We start from the raw sequence: 15101 nt of genomic DNA, 5'->3' as shown, positions 1-15101 counted from the left end.
AATTTCCTTATCTATATTGCTCAGTTGCCATAGGCAATTTGTTTTGTTGTTTCTTAATAAAATGGCCCTGAGCACAAAAATGATACTCAATAAACACTCGACTGAATTTAAACCACCAAATTAAAAAAAATTCAATAGGGATATTATTCTTAATTAATTTTTACCTATCTATCTATCCACCTCCTCAAAATCTCTTGCTATTAACCACACAGTCTTTATTATGCTACCGACAGAGAAAAACAAGTACTTTATGCCTGAGGAATGAAATCCACATGTTTGACAAGTTTTCGCATCAAGCCCTATGTTAAGGAATGGTGGGAATTTGCGTTAGGAATATACGGTGATGTATTAATAATTTTGTAACAACTCCTCTGTTGCTTGGAAAGAGAAAAGCCTATTTTTAGAAATATTCTTCATTTTTGCGATTGAGATTCAAACAGGAGAGAAGTTTGCTACCTGAGTCCCACTCCAGGGACACACTCACATGCATGGCTTCAGCTTCCCAGTTAGGGGAGTGAAGAAGTGGCAGGGAAGGCCCCCCGGAAGATCTCACAGGTTCAGATTTCCACACCAGGTTCCCCGGGTCCCAACGAAAAGTACTACAGGTTCAGATTTCCACACCAGGTTCCCCGGGTCCCAACGAAAAGTACTCTGGAGATGTAGCCTGCAGAAGCTCACAGCCCTTCTCTGTGGAATACAGGAGAAAGACAGGCCGTGGGACTGCAGGACTCTTAAGCCTGTTCACTGGCGGGTGGCACAATGAAAGCTTGATGAATGAAGCAGAAACATGAGCTAGATCCTGAGTCAAATGTAGGATGAAGAAAAGAGGAAAGAAACTTTTCAGGGAAAGGAAACAATATTCAATATTCCTCACCCCAAACCCCATCCTTCTCCATTGAGTCATCCACACAGGACAGAGGCAGAGACTTCTGTGTGGAGTGCCTTGCTATACAACCCCCTACAAGAAGGTTCTGGAATTGTAAGTATGTGTAAGGAAAAGTAGGCCCTAGTAAAAGTTCCTTTTGCAAGGTAGCAAATAAAATGAAGTGAAAACCCTATGCCTAATACAGAAAGCATGCCCCAACTTTCCAAGACAGAACAGCTTTAACTTCAAAGGCTGTTAAAACTTGACTCAAGTTACTGCTTTGACAATCTATGACCTAAAGACTCAGGAACATGCTTTCAAGCTGTAAAGGCCTAAAAAGCTGCTTCCTGGACTCTGTTCTCTTCTGAAAACTAAAGGCTCTGGGATAGATTACATAAGCTCCTAAAAACATTTATCATGTGTTGTTTAAAAAAAAAAAAGTCTAAACATGATCCCACTCTTCACAGTTGCTGTTCCATAAATAGTGGAAGTGACTCAGAGGTGGCTCTGGGGAGAACAGATTTCTGACAATTGTATCCCAAATCCTGTCAAAAAACCCTCTCAAGTGGTATAAACAAGCTTAAAAAAAAGGTAATATATCAAGCAAGCTTCCCTTTAGAGTCATTCATTGGAAAGGACTTTGTGTTACAATTTAAATTATGATTTGCTAGTACAAAAAACTTTAAACAGAAACCAGCTGTTCCAAGAACATTTAAGCTAGAATAACTTACCAAACTACAGTAACATTTGTTATTTTTGGACCAAAAAATATTGGCGAACTATTTAAGTATGGTCTATGTACTGTAGAGATTCTTTTTTCTTCTTAGGTCCACACAACTTTCTTCCCATAAAAAGTATTGGGTTTCAGATTTAGATAGGACTTCAAAAGATACACTGTTATTTTCCAGATCTGGAAACTGAGGCCTAAGAAAGTTGTGACATGCCCAAGAATATAAATCTTCCTCTCCTCGAACATCAATAACAAGGCATCAAAGTACGAAAAAAAAAAAAAAAGCCACAACTCCAGATTTTCTAGGTTCATATCTTGTGAATGTGTTCTTATTAAACAATGCTAAATGGAGGGCCACTAGATTTGGAGAAATAAACCCCTTTGACTGAGCCAATGTAGCCTGGCCTCGAAATCAACATCTATCATAAAGTAAGCAGTTGCAGTATGCTTCTACCTAAATCTGAATCAAAGTTTAAAATCCTTAAAAGGAAGAAAAATTAGAGCATTTCTTGATTAAGCTGTTTTTCTGCCACCGAGCAAACTATGGTGTCTGTAAATCCAGAAAAGTATTTTTTTCAATTGTGGCAGTTAATAGCAATAGAATGGAGATTAGTGATAAAAAGTCATATCTATAAGTCATGTGAGCATACAGTTTCAAAGTGAATTATTGGGATTAGGGACCAACTCGGAGGGGGCATGGGGAACTTTCTGGCACAAGCTGTGGGATTTGATAGGGCTTGGCTTATGCAGGTGTGCACATTTGCCAAAACTCATTGGATATTACATTTGAAATTTGTACATTTTGCCATATGCAAAATTTACCTGAAAAGAATAAAAAAGATCTGGTGAACAAATTCTGAACTGTAGTGAATGGTAGGCAGGCATTTGAAAAGCATCAAATAAATGAGATGAATTGATGGACAGATAGAGGAGATCATCGTTTGATGGGAAGCTTTAATGAAGCAAGTTTAGTCACTTTAATTGCAGAATCTGGATGGGGCATAAATGCATATTCACCTAAGAACGGTCCAGTTTGAAAATGTTCATAATGAAATTTTAGGAAACAACGAAGTTATGGGGGTGGGGAAGATGAACAAGGAAGTCATTGTCTTGAGCATTGTTTTAAAGTTTTAAGATTTTCCTTAGGAATTTTGGAAAAGCAGGTAGACATTTTTTAAAGTGTTCAGCTGTGCTTCTTTTGGGGCAACGGAAGGAAAGGAATTATGAGAAAAATCAATCCTGGCCACATTAGGGCAACTAGGTCCTTGAAGGACCTACCAAAGAATATAATCAGTGTCACTGAGACAATAAACCTTAGAAAATGGCTTTATAATTTACATAGTACTGTCCCCGACATTTCCCTCAATTCTTACAACCCGGTAGTTGAAACAGATTCCTGTTATGTGCCATGTGAAGAAGTGTTTCTGTCCTCAAGGAGTTTGGAAAGAGAAATAAGGCAGTATATAAATGATTGGATATAATGACAAATGATTTGTGCCTGCAAAGAGATTTTCTTGTTTGCTCACTAGGAATTCTGGAGACGAGGAGAACTCTCAGCTAGGGTACAACAGAAGATGCAATAATCTTGTTCATTTGGCTGTTCACTTCTTGAATACCTATCTTTTCTATTTCTAGCTTAACATAAATTTACTTAGGACCTGGATCTTGGTTGGTTTCTTCAGTGCTAATATCCCCAGCATTTGAAATAGTACCTGGCATATAAAGGGCTCTCAATAAATATTTTTAACTAAATGTATAAATGACCATGACCTTCAGAACGTCACCCCATCTATCTTGGGCCTCAGTTTCCTCTTCTATCCACTGAGGATGTTAATTCCTTGTTTATTGGATTGCTGACTGGATGAAATGAGAAAAACATGTAAAACTCTGAGGTCTTAGGTGCTCAGGAGAGGAACAGAAATGGATTTTCCCCCTCTCTCCTAACTAAAGGCAATGCAACAGGTCAAGAACAAAGGGAAGGCTGAACGATGGAGGTGATAGTGGGGATGGAAAGGAAACGACAGAGGGACTCATTGCATGAGACACTGTGAAACCTGAACGGATGCATCCAGCCAGTGCTCTGACGCGACGAGTGAACACGACAGGGAGTCATGAGGCTTTCCGACCACTGCTGGAGTAGAGCTGGTGCCGTACAAGGCAACAGGGAAGTCAGAAGGAGGAACTGATTCTGGGGGATTGGACTGCAGTAATTAGTTCTTTTATTTATTCCCATAAAGTTCTGAGTTGAAGGTGCAGGAGGCAACGGGGGCTCAAGAGACAAGTCAGATCAACAGATAGAATTGGGTTTTTGTTTGTTTGTTGGTTGGTTGGTTGGTTTGTGTGTTTTTTTGCAGGGAGAGGATAGTTGAAGCTGTAGAAAATTAGATGAAGGGAGAGATTGTAGAGAAAGAACAAGTAAGAAATAAAGACATCCCTATGGTAAGCACAATAATGACTTCCCAAAGTATATCCATGTCCCAATCCCCACCTGGGGAGACGGGAGATTATCCTCGTTACCTAGATGGGCCCAGTGTCATCACAAGGGTCCTTAAGGTAAAAGGAGGAAGCCAAAGAGGAAGGAACAAAGGGATGGTAGTGTGAGAAAGGTTTGGCCCAGTGTTGTTTGCTTTGAGGACAAAGGAAGAGCTCACGAACCAAGGAGTGTGGGAGGTCTCTAGAAGAGGAAAGGCAGGGAAACGGATTCTCCCACTAGAGCCTCCAGAAGGAGCACAGCCCTGCTGACATGTTGGTATTAGCCCAGGAAGACTCCTTACAAACGTCTGACCTCCAGAACTACAACAGAATTATTTGTATTGACCTAAGTCACTATGTTGGGGTAAATTTTTATAGCAGCAATAAGAAATTAATACTAATCTTGGGTGAAAGCATGCATTTAGAGGGTAAGAGGAAGCACAGGGAATGTGGTTAACAGGGTGAGAGGAAAATGAAAACCAATGTAGTGAGGGGATGATGGGGGCTGCTGGCAGAGCTCAACTGCTTCAGATGCTTTTCTGCAGAGAAGCAGACAAGACTAGTAGAGTGGAAGGTAAACACAACCAAGAGCCATTAGTTCTATTAGGAAGTCATGGGTCCCTCTTGAGAGAATAATCTCAGTAGTAGTGTGCTGGGTGGAAGCCAGGTTATAAGCGGTTGAGAAGTTGAAGGACTGAGTAGAAAAGCAGTTTGTAAGGAAGTCTGTTGATGAATCGGAGCATTAGGGTTGTAGGCTGGAGTGCATAGTGAAATCAGAGGGGCTGTGGTTGTGGCTGATTTTTAAGATAAGGGAGACCCAAACATATATGTGTTCAGCAGGGAAGGAGCTAGTGAGAAGGGAGAAACTGAAGACAATGGGTGAAAAATAACCAAAAGGGCCAGGTCCTGGAGTTAGACCAGGAGCACATGATGGGTCTTCATTCAGCCGTGGACCTAAAGATATGACGAGCAAAGTTATGAGGCAGTGTTGAGTAAGGAGGAGGTCATGGTGGAAATGGAGAAAGATGCAGGAGCACCGGTGGGGAGTATCCTTGGGCCCTTAAAGGAGCAGGTGGTTAAGACCTGACGGGCAGGGAGGGCTGGGGTGGGATCAGAGAGTCTGGACCAAAATGGTGGAAAGCTTTTCCAAGAGATTTTGTAGCGGGTGTTGCTGTATTACTTGAGAATATCCAGTCAACGCTATAGATGAATAAGAAAAACAAACTGGATGAATGGAACTTACGAGGCGTGAAGAATAGATGATGAACGTGTAGTAGCTCGTCAGACACTCGGGAAACGCATAAGATGTTTAGACAGATGACGAGTAAGCAAGGAGACAGGGGCGGAACTCACAATGTGTGTTAAGAATCAGTAAGTAAGTAACCTGGATGTGTTAGACACGGATCAAGCATGTGTGTGCAGGGCACAGAAAGGAGTGGAAAGAAGAAAGAAGCACCTAATATTCACAACACACTAAATACCCCGAGGCATTCAATAGTCATTAGATTGTGCACTGACTGTCCACTGCTGACATCCATTCTGGCCCTATGTGTCCTCCGCCCAAGAAATGCACATACGATCCATACTGCTCATCCGGAGAGGGGGCGAGCTACGGAGGAAGCCGGAGGGACTTGTCCCTGTGTCTCCGATAAAGCAAGCTGCACGTCACTGGCAGACACCTGTGTCTAACTGGGCCTCCCTTCTCAAACTTCAACTCTGGTTCACAGCCTTATCATCGACAGGGAAGGTGGCTGTGGCAGGAAGGCTGGACATAGAAATATCATATAAGCTACAATCCAGGTAGTATGGGCCTACACTGTATCCTACGTATGTCAATGCGTCCCCTTTTCCTTGTTTTTTGATATGCATTTTAAAATGATTCAGTGAGCTATGATTTGAGCCTGTTAATTTGGTCTGTGACTTCTGGGACAGAGTGCCTGTGATGGGCTTGGAGGCTCCTGTTGCATCAAGGTCATTTCTCACATGACAGAGAGAATGCTTGGTATCAGAATATTCCCACATGTTCTGAGGCCCAGAAATGGGAAGTGAGAGAAGTATAAAAATGAGATGGGTTATAATTTTTTTTATCCTTGCAACTATAAATAAAGAACTTGTCTGAGAGTCTTACAAACCATTGCAAACTAATTTACTCAGAAGTTTTGACTATTCTGACCCTGGTTACCTTTGTTTCAGGTATTAAAAAATAATGTCCTGAGCAAATTATAGTGTGAATCAATGGTGGTCACCTTTTCTTTTCTTTTTTGAAGTATTAGAATCTTCTTTTAAAATGAAAACTGATATGCAAAATAATAGAAGTGTTTTTAGAGCAACATAAGATATTTAGTTCGAATTTATAATATTTACCAATTGTATCTTTTATTGAGAACATGAGGCTGCTTTCTTGTACATAAATATTTGGAAACAGAATTTATAGATGTCAGCTAAAGTTTCGTTCCAACTATATTTTTACATTTGTTGAGTTTGTTTGCACATCAAGAGAACCTGGTTTCACACAGATAAGTAGTTGGAAATGGTAGCAAGCCTTTTTAATAGCTTATGTTGCAATCTCTGATATTCTTCATTAAACATATCTAGAAGCTTGAAAGCAAAGTAATAAGAAATTTATTTCCAGATTGACTTACTAACAATATGTAGCAACTGCTCGCATTTGTCATAAGAACAGAGAAGAAAAGACAGAGTGCCCAAGCTTCCAACAGCTCATCTCTCTAGAACCGGACCTGCTCGTTTGAGGTGTGGGGTATTCACCTGGCATTGTGCAGTCCACCTGCTAGGCTTGATGAGGAAATGTGCCCAGTGGATGGACCTGACCTGACCGTGCTGGGCCCCGTGGGCATCTCAGATAATTTTTCCTTCTTGGACATGCACAGGCATGACTTTTCAGTAAGACCAGTCCAGGGGTACCACGTACATGGTCAATGACACATTTACAAGTTCAGTTTTAAGGACTATACAAGACTACTTAGCCTGGAGGGATAAATTCATATGCTGATGTCAAAAAGAGGGTGGGACAAAATACTTTGCATAGATATTAAGGAAGGAATCACTACATTTGGGCTGAAATGTTATATTCTTCTTACCACAGTTTTTCAGGACCACTCTTCTCCAAAAGCCCAAGGTCTCATAGACAATCTCATTTACATCTATATTCAGAATTATTTTCACATCTCTTTAATCACCAATTTGACTTTTGGGGGGGACTGGGGATGAGGTGTTTAGCAGCTCATAGAACAGGTGCAAGGGAGCCTCTAAAAATATCTCCTGCAACCCTGGGTTTCTACAGACACAGTTTGAAACCTGATGCGTCAGGCAGTGCTATAGCAGGCAGCCTCCCTCTCCTTCTAGAATAATGCGATGGTTTATATTTCAATAGAATCTGCCAAAGTGCTTGTTTATTGGACACAGTCCTAGTCCTCTCCCCATAGTATTTTCTGGCCAATGCTGACTGGAACTCGCAGGCTGTAGAAAAATAGTAACTGACTCAGATAAATTTGGGTGAAGTCTACATGGTTTCATCCCAAATTTATGTCAGTTTTTAAGGACCATTTTCTTTTTTTTCCCAGCCTTTGGAGTCACAGAGAGCAGTGGCAGGAAAGTGAAAGGTAGTATAACCCTGCCAGGGCTAACACAAGACTTTCAAATACAAATAAGTTGGTCTGTCAAGAGGAGTCAAGCCAGAACTAGCACAAAGTGTGCGTGTGTGTATGTGTGCGTGTGTGTGTGCGCGCGCAGGGGAAGCAGGGGGCACAATCTCCCTCGGTCCCTCCAGGTTTTTCAGTAGCCCAGACAGCTTTACCTACCAATACAAGAGCGTGTAGCCACAGCACCACGTGGAATTCCCCCCCATCTCCCCCATGACAGAAAAGGCTGTTCACTTCTCCAAGGCGGCGGTGCTTGATTTAAAATCAGGTTAACAGCGCATTAGGGAAGGGGACTGACCCTCATCTTGAAGAAAGGTGACCTCTAGTGGACGACTGTGTTTTTAAACCAGTTCCAATTATGAAAAGCATTCGAAAACAAAAATAATGGTTTCACTCATTTATGGAACATAAGAAGTAGGAAGATCGATAGGAGAAGAAAGGGAAGAAGAAGAGGGGGTAAACAGAAGGGGAATGAACCATGAGAGACTATGGACTCTGGGAAACAAACTGAGGGCTTCAGAGGGGAGGGAGGTGAGGGAATGGGATAGGCCAGTGATGGGTAGTAAGGAGGGCACGTATTGCATGGTGCACTGGGTGTTATACGCAAGTAATGACTCATGGAACTTTACATCAAAAACTTGGGATGTACTGTATGGTGACTAACATAACGTAATAAAAAATTTTTATAAAAAAAAGTGTGTTTTGTTGCTTTATTGGCCTTTCCATGATATTTTTAATACCAATTATAAACATAAATACCTAAGTCTCCAGTTACATTAATGACAGAGTTTAAAGTTACACTAATGCTAATACATCCACGGTTACAACCTAGGCTATCATTGATAGTTCTGGACTGACGGAGCCTTGGACCAGGAGTCACAGAACTGGGTTCTGGGCTCAACTGTGTTTCTTGCTAAGCAAATTCACAAGGCAACAGCTTCACATCTAAGAGTCCCCACTTTCTGGGATGCCTGGGTGGCTCAGTCGGTTAAGTGGCCAACTCTTAACTTTGGCTCAGGTCATGATCTCCAGATTCTGGGATCGAACCCCCAGTGGGGCTCTGCACTCAGCGGGGAGTCTACTTGAGATCCTCTCTCTCTCAACCTCTCCCTCTGCCCCTCTTCCCAGTCGCATGTGCCCTCTCTCTAAAATTAATAAATAAATATTTTTAAAAAATAGGAGCCTCCACTTTCTAATCTACATGAAATGTTTGGACTCAGAAACTGTCATCTTCCTGCACCCACTATCCCCAATACTACTTTCAGGCTGTCAAATAGCTGTCATTTAAAATTAAGTTTATTTTATATCCTGAGGTTTCCAAATGAGCAACAACAATAAAATTAATATCACGGCACATATTAGCATTGGGCGAGTCAGCAAAAAACTATTAGATTTCAGTTCAAGGTCTTCCTTATATAAACGTAATAAAGATAAAGGCACTGATTTTTTTTCCCTTTCTTACACTGCAGAAAAAATATTTCAAAAGCTACACACATTTGCTCATTAGTTTGTGATGAAATTTTAGTTTATTATGAAAATTAGCCACCATTTTCAAAAGATTTATTTCAAAGAATAAAAGTAATGATGAAAAAAGAAACATAATTTATGTAGTATATCTCTTCTGGAAACTGCTCATCAACTGACATATTTTCCTAGTGTGTGTCACCGAACACAGGAAAGAGGCATAATTTATGATTAAACGCTATTAACGTAATCTCTAAGGAACTATTAAAATTCTATTAAAATTCTTTGGTGGTACTTAAATCTTATTGTTTTTTCCCCCTCTCAATACCAGAGTAACGTAGAGATGCTATTAGTTATAATGGCATTTAGTGCTTAAGAACTACCCTCCCAACTAGCTTTTCTGGGGCCAGTGAGGCAACAATCTGGAATTTACAATCTTCCTAACAGTCACTTTTCAAAAGAGGTGTTGGAATGACTTTTATTTGCTAAAGGGTAGGAAAGCAAACATTGGTCTAAAAAGTTGTTCTGAAGTGTAATAAAGATGTTAGAATGTCATTTAATGATTTCATACACTTACTTTATCTTAAAGCTATTGAATTAAGAAAGTTTCCCATCTTCTTGAAATAAATTCTTTCTGTGTATAAAGGTACTGGTTAGGAAATTATGCTCCTCCAGACAGTGAAGAGTGAGAGGACTCATTCTCGAAGAGGAGGCTTAAAATCCATCAGGGATTATTCGTAAGCAGGCAAGGTAATCTGTGCATTAATCCCGACTCTTCTAAAACTCCCTAACTTAAACCAGTTTTCCTCTCCGAATAGCGAAGAGAGCCTCTTTCAGAAACATAGGCAAGGCCAATAAAACGTTCATTTATAAGTCCCCGGCATTTTCATTATTTATTGAGAAAGTCAAGATAGGAACGAGCAGTTTTTTTGAGGTCCAGTGCGTGGCAGAATCCCTCTCCACCTCACTCTGATACCTCTCCTCTCCCTCCATCGGAGACTGTAGAGTTGGCCTGTTTTCATTCTTAACAGTCAAGAGGAGAAGAAGGAGAAGAAGGAGAAGGGAGGAGGGAGGGGGAGGGGGAGGAGAAATCCCAGGAAAAGAAATACAATCCATTATGACCAGAGACCAACGTGTCCTCTCTTTTTCGCACAGCCTCTGACTTCCAGTGTAACTGTGAGGAACAGCAGCGAGCTAACTTTCCACATCAGCTTTACAGACAGCAGTGGGGACTTATCCTGATGGTTGAAGATACTTGTGTTTTGTTTTGAGGTTTTTAACATCAAATTCGTGTTCCAAAGGACAGAAGCGATCTCTTCAGCAGAGCTCTCTTGATCAGACCTCTGGCCCTAATTTTAAATGGCACACATTTATAAAGCATCCTTTTAAAAGAAAGGAAGCCTCATTCACTCACCTGGTTGCCCTGTTCGATAGTTTTGATAGTTTTATGCTTTTTGATTTAGTTCCCAAATTGTTATAAAAAATTAAGTGCTTGCAGCCTTACCCTTTGTGAATGAAAAGTACTTCTAAAAACATAAATCAGATTATGTCGCATTTTGGTCTAAAACTCCTGGTGGTTTCCCAGCACCACATTAGGATGAAACATTTAGCATGAAATAACAATTCCCTCTCCCTGGGGCTCCAGGTCCTGATATACGCTCCGGACTTCTTTGCACCACTCACAATCTTGCTCACTTCGCTCTGGGCCTACTGGCTGCCTTTCAGTTTCCTAGAAAAGCCAAGCTTGCCCCTGACTCAGGGCCCTAGCATGCGGCATTTCTCAACCTGACCATGCCTTCCTCTTTGCCCAAGTAACTTCTTCTGCTTAAAGTTGGAAGCCTTTCCCTAGCCCCCAATCTAAATAAAGTCCTGCCTCAAATGTAGTCAGCACATCATGTTTTCTTTCTTAGCCCTTACCACAATTTGTAACTATTGGATATTTGTGGGATTTGTAATGTTGACTTGCTCCACTAGACTGTATGGTCCCTGAGAAAGCAGGGGCATATCTATGAAGTCTACCATTGCATACTTAGCATACAGCACAGAGCCAGGCATATATGGTAGGTGTTCAACAAATATTTGGATGAATGCATGACATTCTCGAAGTTCCCTCACGTCAGAGCCTTGGGCTCCAGGGCAGAAAGCAAGCCTGCGCCCCGCTGGTATTAGCTCAATTCGCTATCTCGGTAAAGCTGGTCAAGAGCCCAACTCATCGTCTCAAGACAGTGAAGCCTCACCTGGACAGCGAATGGCTGACTGCCAGCTTGCGAGCTAAACCTGGTGAGGCCTTTTGGCAACATTTCCCTCCTCGCTGTGAATTGTAGCTTTGGCAGGCCCAGCGGGGCCCCCTCACCTTACTGGTGTGTCTCACGGGGAGGGCTGAGTGAGCCAGCTGAACCTGAGGGCAAATCATCATTTACAGCTCCCCATATAAGGTTAACACGTACTAAGCTGAATCCGCTACGCCCCCGATTGAATTCAAAATCAGTAAGGAGAAATAAACCAGCCTAATGTGTTTTCCCCCTTCTCAATTGGCTACCTTGTGTAATGGATTCTTGACTCTAGAGGACAGGCTGGCAACACAGCAAATAATTTGATATCGTCCACTTGTGCACCCCAAAGAAAGATACTGGTGAGAGTAAAAAGTCAGAATCCTTACATGGAAGGAATGCTAGTGTTCCAGCTCGTTTTCTCATCAAAAGAATAGGATGCAAATGACCAGTAGGAAGCTGAACTGAGCCTGTGAAAGCCTGGTAACTTTAAAATGTGCCCACTGGGGAGGTTTAGGCTGGAGGACAAAAGGCAAGAAAATATTTTTTTTAGCATGTTTACTTTCTTAGAAGAAAACAAACAAAAATGATGGCTAGAAAACAAGCAATAAGCTACAATTTAGGCTGCGGCTTTCCAGCAAGGGTTCTAATGTTTAAAGAAGAAATGCTGGCTGTGGCTTGAGTCTCTGTCCAAACGCTCCCTCTCCGTAGAAAGTACCAGCTCTTACGTCGCACGGCATCACTGACCGATTTCCGCGGTACAAGTACTACTACGTTGTCAGTGCTTCAGGTACCTGCCTGCCCGGTCTTGGTGACAAATTCATCTAGAATCTGGGTCAAGCGTGCATCCAGGACACGTCTGGCACTGCTGAATCTAGAAAGCCCATGTGGACTCTTCATTTAACACCCGTCACCACGATCCAGGTTCAGTGGCTTAGTCTGTGGAGGGGTTTGCTTTCCCCAGACGGTGAGCACAATGAGGCAGGTCTGCTGTCTGCCCCCAGGTTAATGATGATTCTGTCTGTCATGCATCCTTGTCCTGCCCTGCCCGTATCACCCCTTTCTTACCCAAGGCTACCGCTCTCGAACGTACGCACAGAGGAAGCGGACGTCTTCTGTAAAGACAAGGGGAGAGCTCCTACATGCATGAAACACGCTCAGGGAAGGAGTCGATCTTCTCTTTGGCATGAACAATAATAATTCCGTCATGCTTCACTTGGAGTTGAGAATAACTTTGAGATTTTCAACATATTAATACGTGGAGGTAATGGCAATAAATGAAGAACCCTTCTGAAAGTGATGCTAGTTCCTCAGGTTGAAAAAAAGAGATTAAAAACTGGGAGTTCATAGGTTTTAGATGAACTCAATTATTTTCTTATTTACAAATGATAGGGTTAAGGTGTTTTTCATTATTTTTCAAAATCCCCTTCATCACGAAAATGTTGACACATTGATGGGATAATAAATCAAATGAGCTGACCCCACCAGGGTCACAGTTTACCTGTTACTAGTTTTTTGGGCGGGGCTGGAATAAGCTCCGGGCCAGCTACACGCCTTGCAGGGCCCTGTGCAAAATGAAAATGGGAATCTTCGTTCAAAAATGAAGAACTTCAGGATGGCAAGAGCAGAGCGTGAAGCCAAGAGCCCTGTGTGACTTTAGAGGTTACATGCCCGTGACGCTCGCCCTGGGGGGAAGAAAGGGGGAGAGAAGGGTAATGGACATACAGTCATTTTGTTTGAAATGGGCTCTTGCTTTTGGAAGAAAAAAGGACCTCTGACTTTTGGCATGTGAATACCAATGGAAAGACATAACTTCCTTCAGCAGGGAGGAGTGTAGGAGACGAACCTGGAGAGGTTGCTGAGAGGGAGAGGAGGAAAATTACCTTTATGAAGCACCCAACCCATGCCCGCTGCTGGGCCTAGAGCAGGCCTGACGCTGTCACCGGTCTTTCTCGCTCTAGCATAGGACGGATTCTATACTCGAACCACAGACGCTTACTGAGGCCAGTGATGAGTGTAAGCTTAACTGCTTTGAGTTTAGAAAGGGCAGGTTAAGGGATGCAGATATGGGGTATTCGAATGGGATTTCTGGATGGGATTTCTTTTCTGACGCATATCCTCTGCTGAAGACCACTCGCCCCCACTGCTGTCAGCTCAAACACCCCAGAATTCTTCCTTTGCCTTCAACACTGGCAGTCTCCCCTCCACTATTTGTCTGGGAGACCAGCCAGCCTTACCATAAGGACTGTCACCCTTAGTTATGCCCCCTCAACTCCCAGGCACTGCTCATCCTCCTAAGGGCCTTCCTCTATGGTGTTCTAGATGCCGTCCTCCTCAGACCCCTGCCCCTCAGTCCTCCACAGGCCTTCCAGGGGGCTGTCTTCTTGGAACATTCTCTTCACTGTCTGGGTCTCACAGGAGCCTGAAGGCCCTGTCTCCCCTACAGCACTTTCAAGGGGTGGCTCTTTTCTCTCCCACCTCCCTCTTGCCAAGGGCCTACTGGATAGGTGAAAGGGTCTTCCTTGTTCCTCTCTTGCTTCCGGACAATCGTTGCTCCTCCCTAACACCCTGCTCTGACTCTTCTACCATGAGACTCCTGATATCACCCCTAATCAGCCCTCCTAGCTGCAGTCGCCTCCTCCCAGCTTACCTGCTTCATGCCTTGAAGAGTCACTCTCTGACGTGAGTTCTAATTCTTGAGGATTTCCATATCAGCTAGACATCCCTCCAATATCTTGGCCTTTAAGTTCCTTGACTTCCTTCCTCTTCCATTCTATCTCAATGACACCAAGTCCCACGGTCCTAGCCTGACCTTGCCATCACCAACAATGTCTTGACCTCCAAAATTTCAGTGTCAATCCTCTTATTCTCCAACAATCTCGTTTTCTCATTCCAGTCAATTCTCTCTAGTATTCTAATTCCAATAATTCTTCAACTGCAGCAGGCCCTGCACCCCATACACTGACCATCTTCCTCAGTCCCTCAGTCCCATAATGTCCTTCCTTCTTTCCTACACACCTTAGATTCCACGGCCCATCATTACAACCACCAACTTCATACTCAGTTAGTTAAATCCCAGCTGTGGTTAAACTGAACTCTTTGCTACTCTGTGCCTCTTTTCAGGCTGATAAATGTGGCGGAGAAAAATATACAATCACACTCCCTTTAAATTCATGACTGCTTACCCCAAGTGCGCCCTTGGCACTGCCTGGTTTCCTCTCTATTTCCCCAGTCCGTTCACTCCCACACTGTCCTAGACAACCACAACGCTTCCCGAAAGAGTCATCCAGACTTACTGTTTACATTTCCCTCTGCCCTTTATTCTCTTTTGACACTCTCCAGTCAGTTTGGTCTCCCCCATGCCACTGAAATGGCTACACCTTCCTAAATCCCAAGATCGATTCCCAGTCTTCCTCATACTAGATCTACGAGCACCATTCAACTATTCTATAGTCGGTTTCCGAGACAACATTCTCTTCTGGTTCTTTACCTGTGTTAAAACCTGTCCAATATGGTAGCCATGAGCTATGCGTGGTTACATAAACTAAAATTTCAAAAAACTAAAAATTCAGTTCCTTAGTTGCACTAGTCCTGTTTTAAGTACTCAATAGCCACTTGTGTCTAGTGGCTGTCATACTGGA

General features: G+C 42.6%; 1 protein-coding gene across 5 annotated transcripts in view; it reads right to left on the bottom strand.

The window, feature by feature from the left end:
* SCHIP1 (schwannomin interacting protein 1) overlaps positions 1 to 15101 on the bottom strand; it is a 144063-nt gene that overhangs the window by 54580 nt on the left and 74382 nt on the right. The gene's annotated exons all lie outside the window — the stretch shown is intronic.

The sequence above is a fragment of the Ursus americanus genome, chromosome 20, assembly GCF_024610735.1.
Source record: "Ursus americanus isolate L20-20 chromosome 20, mUrsAme1.1.p, whole genome shotgun sequence".
Lineage (NCBI taxonomy): Eukaryota > Metazoa > Chordata > Mammalia > Carnivora > Ursidae > Ursus > Ursus americanus.
This window is presented reverse-complemented; position numbering and strand designations above follow the sequence as displayed.